The following is a 19,790-nucleotide window of genomic DNA, read 5'->3' as shown; positions in this document are numbered from 1 at the left end:
AAACGATCATCTTTGAGAACTAAAAAACACCAAAATAAAAACTAAACAATCAGGGAGAATCAAAAATCCCCAAAATGTCATGCCTATGGTTGCACATATTGGGGAATATTCAGGAGGTGGAAACTTTCCATGGGAAGAAAAAGGAGTATATGGGAATTAACAGAAATATATGCTAATTAATACCATTTAAATGTATGTATATATATATGTATATGAAAATGGCAACATTTTGTCAACGTCCACCCCCCTTCCCTAGCGCAGGTGAGGAATGGCACTACAATTCCCTCAATTCCACACACACTGATTTTCTCCCCTCGGGTGGTGCATCAGACTGGGTTCTCGCACAAACATCCACGCACGCACGCACGCACGCACGCACACACACGCACACGCACACACACACACGCACGCACGCACGCACACGCACACACACACACACACACACACACACACACACACACACACACACACACACACACACACACACACACACACACACACACACACGCACGCACACCTGGGGAGGTTTCTCATGGCTGGATATTAAAACATATAGCCGCATACACCCAGAACACGCCAGGGGGTTATGGATCAGGAGAAGTCAAGGACTTAAATAACACTGTTTCTAATGGCTCTAAACCATTTAACTAATAACTATGTAACTTTTTTAATGGCATGCAAAAACCTTGGGAACTTTCACCAAGCAGTTCATTTACATTCATTGGAAATGGTGAAAGCCAGCTGATAAGCTGTGCACATACAGTAGCAATATCTTCCAGGGACTGTTCATAAGAATATCAATATGAGAAAAAAGGCATTCAGGGAGAGAATAAATTGAATTGGATTTCGCGGCTGCGTTCAATTTGGGAAGGACAATGTGGAGTTAAAGGTTGGATTTAATAAGGCCTTCAAAAAAAATCATGTGTGCAGTGTGTGAGAACGGGGGGGGGGCAGCCAAGTCAACACTTTAAAACAAAAAACATGAAAGTATCAAGTTTGAACACCCCTACAACTCTCTTTCTGATGGGGGCTGAGAGCAGTATGTCAAAGTAATTTGCTAAACAAATCGCAATAGCAAGGTCCATTGACAAGTCTGCACCTTTCCTTAAAAGTTACTTGTCCATGAGATACCTAGTTGAATTTCAATACATTTAATGGGTTTGGACGACCGTGCCAAACGGAAGTCTAGCCCTGCCTTGTTCTGGCTGATGGAGAATCAGAGATAGTCTTTTAGTGAGCTACCTGTACTGGGGTGATCAGATGCAATACACAGCCCTCTTTCAAGTGACTCACCTGCATCTCCAACACCTCAAGCACATCACAACTTTTACCAGGTGTACATTGTTCACTAATTGTCTTGTCATTCAAACCTGCCTGCTGACCTGCTGAGTTGGAGATAAATGAGATAATTGTTTTGAAAAGAATGTCTAAAATAGTCTGTGTGGCACTTTTATGATTAGTCCATCTGTATGACCTTTGTGGTATTGGAGACATCATTCTCTTGCTCTGACTCATTCTCCTTCCTTTCCCTCTCCTCCTCAGCGTCATTAAAGCGGAGGTAAGACAGGGGCAAACCATAGGCCCCGTGAAGATATTCCATGTGGGCCTAGAATTCACTTGAACATTTAAAAAAAATATATCCAATCAAACTACTGGCTGCTACAAAACATCACTGAGCTGGATTGATAAACTAGGTCTTTGCATTACCGACAACAGCTGCAAAGGTACTGATAAAAACATTGACAGAAGATAGGAGTCTGGCCCTGGGCATATGGTGGAGGCCGGCAGGACTAGGAATTATCGGACAAAACAAAGTGTGTGTTCAACGCTGGGCTTGCATTTCAGTGAGATAACCATTCCCGAAACAGCTTTAATGTCTGTTGGGAACACTGAGGCTCTAAGGCTGTCGCGGTGACCGTATTACCACCAGTCATGACCTCGGTCAAATATTCTGTGACCGTTGGTAATCCCATCCAGAACTGCACAAATTAATGCCGCTGATGGTTAGTCTACTAAACTTGCTAATGGCCTGGTACTCAGCGCTCGATTGTCCGTCCTTCTAATCGCTCTCTAAACACGTCATGATTTAATTTGAATAATAAGGGAAAATGGTGATGGGTCCCTAAATGGACACGGGAAAGCCCTGGACCCAATATGCATACACTTATATTTAAAACCCGTTCCTGAAAGGACAACCGGTCCAAGTGAGGGAAGCAGCAGAAAAGCTACTTTTTTTACATGTATTTTTTAAAACTGGCAGAATTACACACACACAGAGAAGCAGAGAGGCTGTAGGCTATTAGGGAGCAGAGGCCGTGCGACATGTGTGTGAGTAAGACATGGGAGGCTGGGAGCAACATAACTCCAATTCAGATTCTAGCCTTAATAGCAGCCTACCTGTTGGCTTTCAGTTGGTGGAGCCTTTTCTCATTTCACTTCTAATTGTGTAATTTTAATTCAATCTTCCATTGACTAAATACCCCCTAACTCGGTTGCCACACAAGCAGCACAGCAATGGTTAATTGACTGGCAGTCATATGCATGACAATTACCGACAACAAAATAATTCATGACCGCCACAGCCCCAGGAGGGTGTTGCTCCGTTTAAAAGTTTGGAGTTACTTACAAATGTCCTTGTTTTTGAAAGAAAAGCTAATTTATTGTAGCTGTAAACGGCTGATGTTTTTTTATAGAATATCTACATAGGCGTACAGAGGCCCATTATCAGCAACCATCACTCTGTACACCTATGTAGATATTCCAATAACACATTGTGATAGCTAATCCAAGTTTATCGTTTTAAAAGGCTTATCATTAGAAAACCATTTTGCAATTATGTTAGCACAGTTGAAAACTGTTCTTCTGAGTAAAGAAGCAATAAAACTGGCCTTCTTTTGACTAGTTGAGTATCTAGAGCATCAGGATTTGTGGGTTCGATTACAGGCTCAAAATGGCCAGGAACAAATAACTTTCTTCTGAAACTCATCAATCTATTCTTGTTCTGAGAAATAAAGGCTATTCCCATGCGAGAAATTGCCAAGTAACTGAAGATCTCATCTACGATCATCCACTTCCCTTCATTAATTTCCGGAAGTTCTCTCGAAACATGAGGGAACCATTCCTTCTAGAGGTCGACCGATTAATCTGAATGGTCGATTAATTAGGGCCGATTTCAAATTTTCATAACAGTCGGAAATCGGTGTTTTTGGACACCGATTTTCTTTACACCTTTATTTAACTAGGCAAGTCAGTTAAGAACACATTCTTATTTTCAATGATGGCCTAGGAACAGTGGGTTAACTGCCTGTTCAGGAACAGAATGACAGATGTTTACCTTGTCAGCTCCGGGATTCAATCTTGCAACCTTACAGTTAACTAGTGCAACGCTCTAACCATCTGCCTCTCATTGCACTCCATGAGGAGCCTGCCTGTTACGTGAATGCAGTAAGAAGCAAAGGTAAATTGCTAGCTAACATTAAACTTATCTTATAAAAAACAATCAATCAATCATAATCACTATTTAACTACACATGGTTGATGATATTACTAGTTTATCACGCGTGTCCTGCCTTGCATATAATCGATGCAACGCTAGGGGATGATTTAACAAAAGCGCATTTGCGAAAAAAGCACAATCGTTGCACGACTGTACCTAACCATAAACACCAATGCCTTTCTAAAAATCAATACACAGAAGTATATATTTTTAAACCTGCATATTTAGCTCAAATAAATCCAGGTTAGCAGGCAATATTAACCAGGTGAAATTGTGTCACTTCTCTTGCGCTCATTGCACGCAGAGTCTATTATGTATATGCAACAGTTTGGGCAGCCTGGCTCATTGCGAACTAATTTGCCAGAATTGTACGTAATTATGACATAACATTGAAGGTTGTGCAATGTAACAGCAATATTTAGACTTATGGATGCCATCCGTTAGATAAAATACCGAACAGTTCCGTATTTCACTGAAATAATAAACGTTTTTTTTCTCAAAATGATAGTTTCCGGATTCGACCATATTAATGAAAGGATCATACTTCTGTGTGTTATTATGTTATAATTAAGTCTATGATTTGATAGAGCAGTCTGACTGAGTGATGGTAGGCAGCAGCAGGCTCGTAAGCATTCATTCAAACAACACTTTTGTGTTTTTTGCCGGCAGCTCTTCCCTGTGCTTCAAGCATTGAGCCGTTTATGACTTCAAGCCTATCAACTCCTGAGATTAGGCTGGTGTAACCGATGTGAAATGGCTAGCTAGTTAGCGGGGAGCGTGCCAATAGCGTTTCAATCGTCACTCGCTCAGACTTGGAGTAGTTGTTCCACTTGCCTTGCAAGGGCCGCAGCTTTTATGGAGCGATGGGTAACGATGCTTCGAGGGTGGCTGTTGTCCATGTGTTCCTGGTTCGAGCCCAGATAGGGGCGAGGAGAGGGATGGAAGCTATACTGTTACACTGGCAATACTAAAGTGCCTATAAGAACATCCAATAGTCAAAGGTATATGAAATACAAATCGTATAGAGAAATAGTCCTATAATTCCTATAATAACTACAACCTAAAACGTCTTACCTGGGAATATTGAAGACTCATGTTAAAAGGAACCACCAGCATTCATATGTTCTCATGTTCTGAGCAAGGAACTTAAACGTTAGCTTTCTTACATGGCACATATTGCACTTTTACTTTCTTCTCCAACACGTTGTTTTTAGCATTATTTAAACCAAATTGAACATGTTTCATTATTTATTTGAGGCTAAATTGATTTTATTGATGTATTATATTAAGTTAAAATAAGTGCTCATTCAGTATTGTTGTAATTGTCATTATTACAAGTAAATAAATACAAATCGGCATTTTTTTGTTTGTCCTCCAGTAATAGGTATCGGCGCTGAAAAGTCCTAATCGGTCGACCTCTAATTCCTTCATCTCATTATAACATCTTTGGTCTGACAGATTATGTGACACCCAGAATGCATTGTACAATGTCAACAAACATGGCACCACACATAGCTGGCAAATAGCTATGCTCATTAGAATCAGTGCAACCCTCAAAAAAGTATTTTACATACATCATGTATGCAATAATTGGAATGCATTATGTCACCAGTACATGAAAACATGTGAATAAAACTGTAAATACATTATGCTCCATACATACAAACATACATACTCCTACAGTAGAAATGACAACATGATACACAGACAATAAGGAACTTTGATAGGAAAGTTATTATTTGTAAGGAAAATAACAAGGAAGGCAAAATGCTTCAATTCTTGCAAGACCACGCAAATATATGTACACTTGATCTGCGCAAACATGAGTGAAGTGCGGTGGGCTCTCCTCGAAAGAGAGAAGTTTATCCTGCTCAGTAAAGCCTCAAACATAAATTGTCCGCAATGCTGAAACGGGCTACTTGTATGTGAATTAATGAGGAGGTGGAACACACATCAATACAAACTGTTAGAAAATACAACTTGCTAGAAAATCAACAAGTTGAAACATAGCCTAATTAGATAATTAGCAGGCAGCCACCCCCCCCGACGCCATCCTCCAGACATGAACCTAATAAAAACAGTTCTGTAGAAATGAGGTTTGGGCAGTAGGCAGGCCTAACACATTACCACAGTGTAGCCTGACAATATTGTTCTTCTCAGACCATATTATATTTAAAAACTCAAACTTTGATAACAAAATAGATCAGTTGGTGTAGCAATTGCAAGGCACGGCTGAGCATAAATTGAAATCATTTACTTTGCATTTTACTGGACTGATGGCACCTGCATCTGATGCTCATGCTGCTTTCAAGGCAACTGGGTGGAAAAATACGTACATTACCGGTCAAAAGACATCAAAACGATGAAAGAACAAGTGGAATCATGTAGTAAGCAAAAAGGTGTTAAACAAATCAAAACATAGGTTATATTTGAGATTCCTCAAAGTAGCCACCCTTTGCCTTGATGACAGCTTTGCACACTTCGCATTTTCTCAACCAGCTTCATGAGGGAGTAACCTATTATTACATTACCTAGAATGCATTTGAATTAACAGGTGTGCCCTGTTTGTGGATAATGATAAGTTCATTAGAGTTACCAGCCTCAGAAATTGCAGCTCAAATAAATGCTTCACAGAGTTCAAGCAACAGTCACATCTCAACATCAACTGTTCAGAGGAGACTGTGGGAATCAGGCCTTCATGGTCGAATTGCTGCAAAGAAACCACTACTAAAGGACACCAATAAGAAGAGGAGACACGAGCAAAGTGTATATAGAAAGAGGTCAAATGCTGACGTCAGTGATCTTCAGGTTGGAAAGTCGGAGCTCTAGAAAGATACCATAGTTTCCGACTTTGAATTCTGAGTTGGATGACCGTTCAAAATGACCCCCCCCCCCCCCCCCCCAGTCGGCTCTTCCTTTTATCCGAGTTCCCAGTTCTCTTGAACACACTGACGTCGGAGATGTCAGAGTTCCCAGTTCCTTTGAATATGGCATTAGTCTCAGCAGAGGAGGGAGAGAGCAGCAGTCCCTGCTTTCTCCTTCCTTTCCTCCAGTGAGACTGACCAGAGAAAGGGGAAACAGTCTTCCAACTGAAGGCAAAACTTGAGTTGCAACGCATCTGTCTTAAGCACAAATTCATGTTGCGCCTATGGTCAGAGAAAGTTAAATATTCCTCGATATAAAATACACACCATGAGCTGCTACTAAAAATGCAGGCCTATCGATACACTTGGCTACTAATTCATAGCAGCTGCAGTGTGAGTGGTCGTAGTACCACTCACCCTGCAGCTGCAATGAACTAGTTAGTAGCCAAGTGTATCGATAGGCGCATATTATGGTTTGTAATAGTGTTGAAAAAAAACAGTGTTGATAGTTCTGAATAAAAACTTAAGCATGAACTCACTCATAGAAACAGCAGCTCTATGCTGTATTCTTTGACAGTCTCTCTCTGGTCATGGTATTTAAAAGTTACTAAATCTCATGTAGGCTTTGATGGAAGCTGTAGCCACGGTGATTTGAGTTATCCGATTGGCCGGCTTCTGAATCAAGTGCAAACTGCGTGACACGAAAAAAAGGAAAGGACCTTTATCTTTGGCTTTTCTACAGAAATGTTTGGTGATCCACTAGGAAAGCCTTGAAGATCGAGCAGTCGATCATGATAGACCAGTTGATGACCACTGGAATAGAGTGTAAACTAATGAAAACGCTATGACATCATCTGAAAATATGTGTTGCAGCTGATTTCGAACAGTCCATTTAGAAAGCAAAGACCTCCGGAGATACTGCAGATCCCATTCAAATTAGAGAGATTCGGAGTTAAATACAGAGATCCAATTAATTCGAGTAAATGGATTGGAGACATTGTCCTATTGTCTGGTAACCTTTGTGGTTTTGTAATGTGTCTAACATTCCCCTCTGCAATAGCTGCAATTTGGGTTAAAGCTTATTTTTAAAAGACATCTCTTATCTGAACGTGATAACCCAGGCAGACCATACAAGACGTCCGACGAGATTAATGTGTCAAAAGAAAGAGAATAGAAAATGGAGTCAAGCTCCTGCCATGTCGAGATCCCTCCTCCGGGTGTGTTGGTGTGGAGGTCAGTTGTCAGAATACATCAGATTAGCATTAGAGTAGGAAGTAGGAGTCTTCACTGAACACCAGGCAAAGAGGCATGAAGGTGTATTCATTAGGGCAGGAAATTGCCAGGGACCTCACAATACAATATTTTTGTGACATTTTATTTGATATTACTTTGTATAAGTCTGGCTGCAGAGAGAAAAAGCAATACAAAGTGGTTTTGATGGCTGCAGAGAGAAAAAGCAATACAAAGTGGTTTTGATCAGTCATGGAAATAAAAGTGCTGACATGTTGGCTCACTATTTAAAAAGGAGACGGAAAACAAGCTAAAATACATGCCGCAGGTACACCAGACTTGCACTTTGGAGTCAAAGTATCAATAAAATATTTCGATATGTAACTGTATAGATGTTTTCCCTCATCACTAGTATTAATATTATTGTTTTTTAAAGCCTGGTCTGACATCTCAAGTAACATTGTTTTCTACCTGACTGACTTATCGTTCCGCCTGCTGTTAGCGTGCAGTAGCTTCTTTTAGCTTGTACTAACTGTTTATTATCCATCAAACTCATTAACTAGTAACATTCCTCTGCTCCAGTCCAGCGGAGACATACCAGTCATCTTCATCTGCTAGACCAGCCCAGGCTAGACCGAACAAGACAATCACACCAGACGATTAGGGATATAACGATTCACCGATATGTATCGGCCCACAGTTCAAATGTTTAAGATTGCCAGTGCATCGGTCCCCAGGAGCCCAAACCGATCCAAATTAATAAAACCAATTCAAATGGTACGAATCACCGGTTCACTGATGTTTTCTTTTACAACAACAAAATCTGCCTTATGTCTGAAAACACCTCTTATCTGATGTGACTAAATTCATGCGATCTCTCCTTCAGCATATCAAACTTTTATGCATGTAACTGTGTATGACATCGATCTACAAATCAGGTGACTGTGCACACGGTGCAGGAGACGCAGCTGCTTGCGTCAACGAGAGGTAGGCCTACCCTATCACTGTTCTAATATTCCTAGGCTACATCTGCACGGTACCTTCAGCATTAAGACGTTAGTAAAAATGGCTTTCGCAACATTAAACCATAGGATTTAGGGACCATAGGGACAACCAATGAAATTTGCTGGGTCATTGTTACCAAATGTGCTGTAAAAATAAAAGGGTATTTTACCGGCGGAGCTGTGTAGGCTCCCGGAGTGGACAACTCACATATAACTGCTGATTTTTGGTAGTTCAGTGCATTTTGTCATTTTTATATGACCAGGGTGAAGGTGTAATTTCATAACAAGGACATTGGAATGGGAGAAGAGAGCAGCTCTCCTCAATAAAGTAAAACAGTCAAAACCATTTGCTTTTGCTACGGGGGTGAAATCCAAAACAATGTTATATTAACTGGCTATATATGGCATAGCTAATTTCTAAATATAAATAGACATATTACTACCTAAAAATATTTGAAATCTACTACATTGTCAAGTTAATCAGTGGGTGATGAGGATTTCAGATACAAATTGCTGACCCCCCCCTCCCAATAAACACAAATAGCTTCTGTAAATGTGACACACAAAAAAGCAGGTGAAAATTATATATCCCACTAAACACCTGTGCTAACATGCAAACCCGGATGGCAACTCCGGGGAATCACATGAATTCATACCAGTTATTGCCACGGCACTACTGAACACGTCTGACATTTTAATAACAGAATGGAAATCTTAAGGTCTTTATTTCTTCGATTAATAAATGCATTTCCTAAAATGAGGCCTACCAACAGAGGCAAGCGCTTCCCTCCTAACCCGATGTGCGGCTTGTCGTATGACTAATGAAAAGGAGCTGTCACTAGTTGGTCCTGTAGCTCTAAGCCCGTAACGCCAGGGTGTGGGTTCGATCCCGGGACCACCCTTAGGATGTATGCACACATGACTGTAAGTCGCTTTGGATAAAAGCGTCTGCTAAATGGCATATATTATTGTTATATTAGTTGTGAAACTGATTACGTCTGTGGAAAACCTCATTAAGAGAAGTGTCACACTTTCCATTAGGCCAGAATAGGAAAGTGGGGGAAGGATGAAAGGAGGGAGTGACGGGTGTGGCTGTTCCTTAACGCACCTAGCTGATGGAAGGAGGGATGCGGAGTACTGAGCGAGTTTCACTGGGGTTTCCTGAGGTCATTAAGTAGGGTCTGGGGTGTTAACACTGAATAAGGACACCCTTTCTGAGGACATCAAAGGTCCTACTGCATGTATCGTTGACAGATGGGTTAGTTGGTGGATCGTCTGATCAACCTAGAGCAGCAAGCAACATCGCTCATCTTTCTGTACCGTCTAGTCTAGGTTCCACAAGACAGCAATTTCCATTAGAAACCATTTAAAGTTAAGCTTACATTTCACCTGAGAAAAGTAGGCTGGCTACACCAAGAAAAGTACTGGAGAAACGTAGCTGGTCAATTCAAATCTTATTGGCAACATGCACATGGTTAGCAGATGTTAATGCGAGTGTAGCGAAATGCTTGTGCTTCAAGTTCTGACACGACAGTAAGTAATATCTCACAAGTCATCTAACAGTTCCACAACAACTACCTTCTACACACAAATGTAAAGGGTTGGAATAGCGCTGCCTGCTGATAAAATGCCAATTTGTGAGTGGAGAAGTGGAACTGTCTGAAGCACAAGATTAGTCTGATGCTGAGCAGAAAGTATTTTATAGAGTTGAAGTCAGAAGTTCACATACACCTTAGCCAAATGCATTTAAACTCAGTTTTTCACAATTCCTGACATTGAATCCTAGTAAAAATTCTCTATCCTAGGTCAGTTAGGATCACCACTATATTTTAAGAATGTGAAATGTCAGAATAATAGTAGAGAGAATGATTTCAGCTTTAATTTCTTTCATCACTTTCCCAATTGGGTCAAAAGTTTACATACACTCAATTAGTATTTGGTAGCATTGCCTTTAAATTGTTTAACATGGGACAAACGTTTCAGGTAGCCTTCCACAAGCTTCCCACAATAAGTTGGGTAAATTTTGGCACATTCCTCCTGACAGAGCTGGTGTAACTGAGTCAGGTTTGTAGGCCTCCTTGCTCCCACATAATTTTTTAGTTCTGCCCACACATTTTCTATTGGATTGAGGTCAGGGCTTTGTGATGGCCACTCCAATACCTTGACTTTGTTGTCCTCAAGTCATTTTGCCACAACTTTGGAAGTATGCTTGGGGTCATTATCCATTTGGAAGACCCCAATTGCGACCAAGCTTTAACTTCCTGACTGATGTCCTGAGATGTTGCTTCATTTTTAGGTAGATCGTCTGATCAAGGCAGATCGTCCGATCAACCTAGGTAGCAACATAGCTCATATTTCTGTACTGTCTAGTACATTTTAATAAGGACAGACATTATAGGGGTGTCAACGCGGCACATCACCATTGGGAGAGCCATTCTGGGAATACTGAGGTGTGTAAAGGGAGAAAGGGGGTGAGAGGCCAACCAGCTGTATTAAAAGAGATATTAAAACCATCTGCCTGGGAGAGAGTTTGACGGGTGTTTAGGAGCTTAAATAAGCTTCAAAACTAAATGAGTCTGTGGGGATGAGGAGGCTGTGAATGGATGGTGACTAACTGAGTGTCATCCCATTTCAAACACACTGTAAGAGCAGGATCTGGAGGCAAAGCCACAGAGATAAAGACATGTTACATCATATGCCTGTCTCTTCATGCTTTTCTACATTATTGAGAAGATAAAGGAACCCATTTGGACAGCAGAAAAATGGGATGTTACGAAAAGAATACTACTATTCACAAGGCCTATTTTAGCTGCATTTATTTAAATTCTTGTTATTTATTTTTTACACCCTTTTTCTTCCCTATTTTGTGATATCCAATTGCAATCCAATTAAGATCTTGTCTCATCGCTGCAACTCCCTAACGGGCTCGGGAGAGGCGAAGGTCAAGTCATACATCCTCCGAAACATGACCAGCCAAACCCTGCTCCTTAACACCCACCCGCTTAACCCGGAAGCTAGCTGCACCAATGTGTCAGAGGAAACACTGTTCAACTGATGGCCGAAGTCAAGCCTGAAGGCGCCCGGCCTGCCACAAGAAGTAGCTACGGCGCGATGAGCCCTCCCTTGACCAGGACGTTGCTGGGCCGATTGTGTGCCTGCCCTATGGGACTCCCGGTCAAGGCCGGTTGTGACACAGTCTGGGGGATCAAAACCGCTCCTCTCTTTATGTTGTTTGTGAGAATGTATTGGGATTGAAAGGCTATGGGGCTGCTTTAGACCTGGTTGCTGACGCACAAATCGGGGCAGGAGCAATGGCTGCCAGATTGAAAAGAGGGAGAGGTCATTTATAGCATGAAATTCATAAAACATGAGACCTTTATGTCGGTTAATGCTGGGAGCACGCGCTGCTATTAGGCCCACTCATCGCTATTCAATAGCAACTACAGCACACCCCACTCAAGACTATCAGACTAAGACTATATGGATAGACAATGCCATTTGCAGCTGCCCTCAAGAGCCCATCTAGATATATTTAAAAGGTGATCTAAGACAGTATCAGGGCTGAAAGTAAGGTGGTACGGTCCAGTATGACGTCCCAGCAAAATAAATAGTGGGAGGTACGCCATACCGGTAAAAACATGAGCATATCACAGTAATTAAAACAAAACGTCGAGAAAAATGTAAGGTATTATATCACTTATCATCACCACATGTCAGAGGCATGAAAAATGAGCGCATGGACTTGAAAACGGGTGGTATAGCCTACGCTCAAAACTGGATGTGGTTAGATGAAAAACACTGACATTTTGCCAAGGCAGAGACAGGTGGCTGACAACGAGACGCACGCGGACATCAGTGGACGCATACATTCTGGCCTAATGACAATCATCAAATGTCATTACACTTGTCGTGTTTTGTGTAACAGATGACATTCACCACTGTCTGGAGGCTGGAAATGTTGTGAGTGGATGAATTTGCACGGATAGCCTAGTAAAGGAGCTATTGGGGTGAAAACATGAATGGTTGTGTTCATGCCACAATAAAATAACATTTAACATTTTAAAAGTTAAATATTCACGACTAGGCTCAGATATATTATTGAATTAATAGGGATTCTATACAGTGGGGCAAACATGTATTTAGTCAGCCACCAATTGTGCAAGTTCTCCCACTTAAAAAGATGAGGCCTGTAATTTTCATCATAGGTACACTTCAAGTATGACAGACAAAATATGTAGAGAAAAAAAATCCAGAAAATCATATTGTTGGATTCTTAATGAATTTATTTGCAAATGGTGGAAAATAAGTATTTGGTCAATAACAAAAGTTTATCTTAATACTTTGTTATATACCCTTTGTTGGCAATGACAGAGGTCAAATGTTTTCTGTAAGTCTTCACAAGGTTTTCACACACTGGTTGCTGGTATTTTGGCCCATTCCTCCATGCATATCTCCTCTAGAGCATTGATGTTTTGGGGCTGTTGCTGGGCAACACAGACTTTCAACTCCCTCCAAAGATTTTCTATGGGGTTGAGATCTGGAGACTGGCTAGGCCACTCCAGGACCTTGAAATGCTTCTTACGAAGCCACTCCTTCGTTGCCCGGGCGGTGTGTTTGGGATCATTGTCATGCTGAAAGACCCAGCCACGTTTCATCTTCAATGCCCTTGCTGATGGAAGGAGGTTTTCACTCAAAATCTCATGATACATGGCCCCATTCATTCTTTCCTTTACATGGATCAGTCGTCCTGGTCCCTTTGCAGAAAAACAGCCCCAAAGCATGATGTTTCCACCCCCATGCTTCATAGTAGGTATGGTGTTCTTTGGATGCAACTCAGCATTCTTTGTCCTCCAAACACAACAAGTTTAATTTTTACCAAAAAGTTATATTTTGGTTTCATCTGACCATATGACATTCTCCCAATCTTCTTCTGGATCATCCAAATGTTCTCTAGCAAACTTCAGATGGGCCTGGACATGTACTGGCTTAAGCAGGGGGACACGTCTGGCACTGCAGGATTTGAGTCCCTGGCGGCGTAGTGTGTTACTGATGGTAGGCTTTGTTACTTTGGTCCCAGCTCTCTGCAGGCCATTCACTAGGTCCCCCCGTGTGATTCTGGGATTTTTGCTCACCGTTCTTGTGATCATTTGAGCCCACGGGGTGAGATCTTGCGTGGAGCCCCAGATCGAGGGAGATTATCAGTGGTCTTGTATGTCTTCCATTTCCTAATAATTGCTCCCACAGTTGATTTCTTCAAACCAAGCTGCTTACCTATTGCAGATTCAGTCTTCTCAGCCTGATGCAGGCCTACAATTTTGACAGCTCTTTGGTCTTGGCCATAGTGGAGTTTGGAGTGTGACTGTTTGAGGTTGTGGACAGGTGTCTTTTATACCAATAAGTTCAAACAGGTGCCATTAATACAGGTAACGAGTGGAGGACAGAGGAGCCTCTTTAAGAAGAAGTTGCAGGTCTGTGAGAGCCAGAAATCTTGCTTGTTTGTAGGTGACAAAATACTATTTTCCACCATAATTTGCAAATAAATTAATAAAAAATCCTACAATGTGATTTTCTGGATTTTTATCCCTCATTTTGTCTGTCATAGTTGAAGTGTACCAATGATGAAAATTACAGGGCTCTCTCATCTTTTTAAGTGGGAAAACTTGCACAATTGGTGGCTGACTAAACACTTTTTCCCCCCACTGTATATACTGTACTCGATACCATCTACTGCATCTTGCCTATGCCGTTCTGTACCATAACTCATTCATATATTTTTATGTACATACTCTTCATTCCTTTACACTTGTGTGTATAAGGTAGTTGTTATGGAATTGTTAGGTTAGATTACTCTTTGGTTATTACTGCATTGTCGGAACTAGAAGCACAAGCATTTCGCTACACTCGCATTAACATCTGCTAACCATGTGTATGTGACAAATAAAATGTGATTTGGACAGTATCCATATATACACCTGGAGTTACATAGTTAGCCTGTGTCAATCTTCCCCAAACTACACTGTTTACACCCACCTGACACCCTACAGCACTGAGTCAATCCCCACTCTTCAATCCCGTCTCTGTACTCTGTCTTCACACCACAGTCCAGGGGATTTACTACTGACCACAAGTCACCCAGCCACTAGCGCCACACTCAATCAAGTGCCGGTGAATACAACGTCATGATTCCTCTGGCCTTGAAGCAATTCCTGGAACAAGACGAACTATGACCCTATATCACAGAACTGAGTGATAGGGAGGGAAGACAGAGTAGCCTGACAACACTAGTACAGCAACCAGTTACAGTACGGACACTCAATCGACAGAGAAAACTATAGGATTACATTTGACCAAAAATAAAACTACATAATATTGTTTTGTTTAATAAGTTATTCTTACATTTTACCTGAGAAAAGTAGGCTGGCTACACCAAGAAAAGTACTGGAGAAAAGAAGATGGTCAAATCAAATCAAATTTTATTGGTCAAATACACATGGTTAGCAGATGTTAATGCGAGTGTAGCGAAATGCTTGTGCTTTTAGTTCTGACATTACAGTAATATCTAACAAGTCATCTAACAGTTCCACAACAACTACCTTCTACACACAAATGTAAAGGGATGGAATAGCGCTGTCTGCTGATAAAATGCCAATTTGTGCAACTGTCTGAAGCACGGAATTAGTCTGATGCTGAGCAGCAATTACAATAAGAAGTATTTTATACGTGCGTTTACAAAACACAGCAATTGTGTTAGCTTTCTGCCATATTTGAGAAGTCGAAGCTCGTCTTCCCCTCTCCCTTCATCTCCGAGCATTTTTTGTGCATGTTTGGCGCCTCCTTGTGTACTAAGCCGGTAATACCGTATATCCCAGTACAAGAGATGGACAGTTTGACAATATAAAATCAACCCTATTTCTTGACTTTCACTCTGCAGTCTGCATGGTCAGATGGATGCAAGAAGATGGTGATATGATGATTTCCACAAGCAGTCTATAATTACACTACTAGTTTGTGTATCTTATTTGTGTATCTTTTGTTAGCTAGTTGTGTTAGTTAATGCTAAAAACTTGTTAGGAGGCTAGCTAACTTGCTAAAAGTACTTAAGGTCTGAGCACACAGCTACCTAATATCAAATCAAATTTTATTTGTCACATTCGCCGAATACAACAGCTTTAGACCTTCCAGTGAAATGCTTATATACAAGCCCTTAACCAACAATGCAGTTAAGAAAAATAAGTTTAGAGTAAAACAGATACAGTAAGTAACAAATACTTAAAGATCAGCAGTAAAATAACAGCAGCGAGGCTATATACAGGGGATACCAGTACAAAGTCAATGAGTGGGGGCACAGGTTAGTTGAGGTAATGGGTACATGTAGGTAGAGTTAAGGTGACTATGCATAGATAACCAGAGAGTAGCAGCAGCGTAAAAGAGGGGTTGGGGACAATGCAAATGGTCTGTTCAGGAGTCTAATGGCTTGGTGGTAGAAGCTGTTTAGAAGCCTTTTGGACATAGACTTGGCGCGCCGGTACCGCTTGCCGTGCGGTAGCAGAGAGAACAGTCTATGGCTAGAGTGGCTGGAGTCTGAATTTTTACGGCCTTCTTACACCGTCTGGTATAGAGGTCCTGGATGGCAGGAAGCTGGGCCGAACGCATAACCTCTGTAGAGGCTTGCGGTCGGAGGCCGAGCAGTTGCCATACCAGGCAGTGATGCAACCAGTCAGGATGTTCTCGATGGTGCAGCTGTTTAACTATTTGAGGATCTGAGGACCCATGCCAAATATTTTCAGTCTCCAGAGGGGGAATAGGCTTCATCAAGCCCTCTTCACAACTGTCTTGGTGCATCTGGACCATGATAGTTTGTTGGTGATGTAGACACCTGCTCCACTACAGCCCAATCGATGAGAATGAGGGCGTGCCCAGTCCTCTTTTCATGTAGTCCACAATCATCTCCTTTGTCTTGATCACGTTGAGGGAGAGGTTGTTATCCTGGCACCACACACACCTCCCTGTAGGCTGTCTCATCATTGTCGGTGATCAGGCCTATCACTGTTGTGTCGTCAGCAAACTTGATGGTGTTGGAGTCTTGCCTGGCCATGCAGTCATGGGTGAACAGGGAGTACAGGGGGGGACAGAGCACGCACCCCTGAGGGGCCCCCGTGTTGAAGATCAGCATGGCAGATGTGTTGTTACCTAACCTTACAACCTTGGGAGCGGCCTGTCAGGAAGTCCAGGATCCAGTTGCAGAGGTAGGTGATGAATCCTTAGCTTAGTGATGAGCTTTGAGGGCACTATGGTGTTGAACGCTGAGCTCCAGTCAATGAATAGCATTCTCACATAGGTGTTTCTTTTGTCCAGGTGGGAAAGGGCAGTATGGAGTGCAATAGAGATTGCATCATCTGTGGATCTGTTGGGGCGGTATGCAATTTGGAGGGAGTCTGGGATAATGGTGTTGATGTGAGCTATGACCAACCTTTCAAAGCACGTCATGGCTACAGACGTGAGTACTACTGGTCAGTAGTCATTTAGCCAGGTTACCTTGGTGTTCTTGGGCACAGGGACTATGGTTGTCTGCTTGAAACATGTTGGTATTACAGACTCAGTCAGGAACAGGTAGAAAATGTCAGTGAAGACACTTGCCAGTTCGTCAGCGCATACTTGTGAGTACACGTCCTGGTAATCCGTCTGTCCCTGTGGTTTTGTGAATGTCGACCTGTTTACATTTACATTACATTTAAGTCATTTAGCAGACGCTCTTATCCAGAGCGACTTACAAATATGTTTAAAGGTCTTACTCACATCAGCTACGGAGAGCATGATCACACAGTCGTCCGGAACAGCTGATGCTCTCATGCTCGCTTCAGTGTTGCTTGCCTCGAAGCGGGCATTGAAGTAATTTAGCTCGTCTGGTAGGTTTGTGTCGCTGGGCAGCCCACGGCTGTGCTTCCCTTTGTAGTCTTTAATAGTTTGCAAGCCCTGCCACAGCCGACGAGTGTCAGAGCCGTTGTATTCAATCTTAGTCCTGTATTGACGCTTTGCCTGTTTGATGGTTCTTCTGAGGGCATATCAGAATATCTTATAAGCGTCCGGGTTAGAGTCCCGATCCTTGTCCCGCTCCTTCAAAGCGGAAGCTCTACCCTTTAGCTCAGTGCGGATGCTTTGCTAGCAAAACAGACCTGCGTCATCTGACCACCTCTTTATTGACCGAGTCACTGTTGCTTCCTGCTTTAGTTTTTGCTTGTAAGCAGGAATCAGGGGGGTATAATTTTGGTCAGATTTACCAAATGGAAGGTGAGAGGAAGCTTTGCACGTGTCTTTGTGTGCGGAGTAAATGTGGCCTAGGTTGTTTTTTTCCCCTCTGGTTGCACATTTAACATGCTGGTAGAAATTAGATAAAACAGATTAAGTTTCCCTCCATTAAAGTCCCCGGCAACTAGGAGTGCCACCTCCGGATGAGCATTTTCCTTTTTGCTTATGGCCATATACAGCTCATTGATTGTGGACTTTGTTCCAGCATCGGTTTCTGGTTGTAAATAGACAGCTACGGAAAAAAAGGATGAAAACTCTTGGAAAATAGCGTGGTCTACAGCTTATCATGAGATACTCTACCTCACGCGAGCAAAACTTTGGTCTTCCTTAATATTCGATTTTGTGCACCAGCTGTTGTTTACAAATATACACAGACCGTCACCCCTCGTCTTAACGGAGGAAGCTGTTCCATCTTGCCGATGCAGCGTAAATCCTGACAGCTGTATTTTATCCATGTCGTCGTTCAGCCACGACTCGGTGAAACATAAGATATTCAAGATTTTAACCTCTAGCGACGAGCAATCCCGTATCCGGGAGCGAAATCATAGCCTCAAATGCATTAGCATAACGCAGCGGACATAAATACCCCTAGAAACTTTTCCTATTCATGAAAATCCAAATGAAATGAAATAAATATATTCAAACACAAGCTTAGCCTTTTGTTAACAACACTGTCATCTTAGATTTTCAAAATATGCGTTACAGCCAACGCTAGACAAGCATTTGTGTAAGTTTATCATGGCATAATGCTATGCTAGGCTCTGCTAGCAGCAGGCAACATTTTCACGAAAATAAGAAAAGCAACTAAATTAAATCATTTACCTTTGAAGAACTTCAGATGCTTCACTCAGGAGACTCCTAGTTAGATAGCAAATGTTCCTTTTTTCCCAAAATATTATTTTTGTAGGCGAAATAGCTCCCGTTTCTTCATCATGCATGGCTGAGAAATCGACCGGAAAATGCTACAACTATTAACGCCAAACTTTTTTCAAAATTTGCTCCATAATATCGACAGAGACACGGCAAACGTTGTTTAGGATCCATCCTCAAGTTGTTTTTAACATATATATTCGATAATATATCCGTTGAGGCAATTGGTTTCTCATAAGAAGCGATTGGAAAAATGGCTACCTCAGTATTTTACGCAAGATTTTCTGTGGAAGACACCATGTGACCACATGCTATATATGGTCCCTTACAGCCATTCTTCAATGGAAATGCATAAAAAGACATCACAATGCTGTAGACACCTTGGGGAATACGTGGAAAACATAAGCTCATTTGTAGCTCATTCACAGCCATTGGCATGAGGCGGTTTCAAAAAATACGGCACTTCCTCTTGTTGGATTTTTATCTGGGTTTCACCTGTAACATCAGTTCTGTGGCACTCACAGACAATATCTTTGCAGTTTTGTAAACATCAGAGTGTCTTCTTTCCAAAGCTGTCAATTATATGCATAGTCGAGCATCTTTTCGTGACAAAATATCTTGTTTAAAACGGGAACGTTTTTCATCCAAAAATTAAAATAGCGCCCCCTAAATCCAAGAGGTTAATGTCCTGTTGGTAGGATATTTGTGATCGTAGTTTGTCTATTTTGTTATCCAATGATTGTTCATTGGCTAATAGGACTGATGGTAGAGGCAGATTACCCACTCGGCGTCGCATCCTTACCAGGCACACCGACCTACGTCCCTGATATCTCCGTCTTGTTCTCATGCAAATGACAGAGATTCTGGCCTTGTCGGGTGTCTGAAGTAAATCCTTTGTGTCCGACTTGCTGAAGGAAAACAACTTTGTCCAGTACCAAGTAAGTAATCGCTGTCCTGATATCCAGAAGCTTTTTTCGGTCATAAGAGACAGCAACAGAAACATCATGTACAAAATTTGTT

The 19,790-nt window shown here is 41.8% G+C and overlaps 1 protein-coding gene across 1 annotated transcript in view; it reads right to left on the bottom strand.

The window, feature by feature from the left end:
• Window positions 1–19,790, bottom strand: part of ipo11 (importin 11) — a 245,623-nt gene that overhangs the window by 122,083 nt on the left and 103,750 nt on the right. The gene's annotated exons all lie outside the window — the stretch shown is intronic.

The sequence above is a fragment of the Oncorhynchus gorbuscha genome, linkage group LG04 (assembly GCF_021184085.1).
Source record: "Oncorhynchus gorbuscha isolate QuinsamMale2020 ecotype Even-year linkage group LG04, OgorEven_v1.0, whole genome shotgun sequence".
NCBI lineage: Eukaryota > Metazoa > Chordata > Actinopteri > Salmoniformes > Salmonidae > Oncorhynchus > Oncorhynchus gorbuscha.
Note: the sequence above shows the minus strand (reverse complement) of the source record. Positions and strands in the feature narration are given on the sequence as shown.